A 1,187-nucleotide genomic window follows, 5' to 3' on the forward strand; every position below is an offset into this window, starting at 1 on the left:
ATGTATCTATGTATCTATGTATCTATCTATCTATCTATCTATCTATCAAATATTCATGTTGGCAGCTAGGTGGCATAGTGGATAGAGCTCTGGGCTTGGAATCAGGAAGACTCAGCTTCATGAGTTCAAATCCCACCTAACACACTTATTAGAAGACCCTGGGTTAAGTGACTTGCCTCAGTTTCCTTATCTGCAAAATGAGTTGGAGCAGGAAATGGTAAACCACTGCAGGATCTTTGCAAAGAAAACCCCAAGTGGTTCTCTTTCAGATCCTCCATAACCAAGTGAACCCAGTGCCATGATGTAGATTTTTGTGAAGACTTTGACAGGGAAGACCTTCACCCTTGAAGTTGAATTGTCTGATACTATTGAAAATGTCAAGGCCAAGATATAAGATAGGAAAGCATTCCCCCCATCAACAAAGATTGTTTTTGTGGTCAAGAAACTGGAAGATGGACATACTTTGTCTGACTACAACATTCAGAAGGAGTCTACCCATCATCTTGTTCTGAGGCTTTGTGGTGGTGCCAAGAAGAGAAAGGAGTCTTATACCACTTCCAAAAAGAATAAGCATAAAAGAAAGAAGGTTAAGCTTGCTGTTCTGGGGTACTATAAGGTTGATGAGAATGGCAAGATTAGCTGCCTTTGACGAGAGTGCCCTTCTGATGAAAGTGGTGCTGGAGTCTTTATGGCTAGCCATTTAGACATATTATTGTGGCAAGTGTTGTCTAACCTACTGCTTCAACAAGCCAGAAGACAAGTAAATGTATATGTGTTAATAAAAAAAAGTCAACTAAAAAACAAAAAGGAAGAAACCCCCAAATGTAGACATACAAATGACTGAACAACTATATATATATATATATGTATGTATACATGTATGCATGTATACATATGTATATATGTATAAATATTTTATGTACATATACACATATACATATACATATTCATACAATTCTGTGTGTTTAAGGTACAAGTTTGCCAGACACATTTTTTCTTTAAAATTATTTAATGTTTAAACTATATATAGATTAGAGAGATGTCCAAGCTGGCATACTTTCCCTGTGTCCTAGAGACGTCCCTGTAAGCCAAGATGATTTGAGGTAATATCATAATATGTTAAAATGCAGTTTGGGATGAACTTTACAGAATAATAGCCAAACTACTAAAACTAAATGAAGTACTGG

The 1,187-nt window shown here is 36.3% G+C and overlaps 1 pseudogene; it reads left to right on the forward strand.

Moving 5' to 3' along the window:
* Positions 1–301: 301 nt before the first annotated feature.
* LOC114037522 lies at positions 302–769 on the forward strand (annotated as a pseudogene).
* The last annotated feature ends 418 nt before the right edge of the window (positions 770–1,187 follow it).

Source organism: Vombatus ursinus, unplaced genomic scaffold (assembly GCF_900497805.2).
Source record: "Vombatus ursinus unplaced genomic scaffold, bare-nosed wombat genome assembly UNPS02010452.1, whole genome shotgun sequence".
Taxonomy (NCBI): domain Eukaryota; kingdom Metazoa; phylum Chordata; class Mammalia; order Diprotodontia; family Vombatidae; genus Vombatus; species Vombatus ursinus.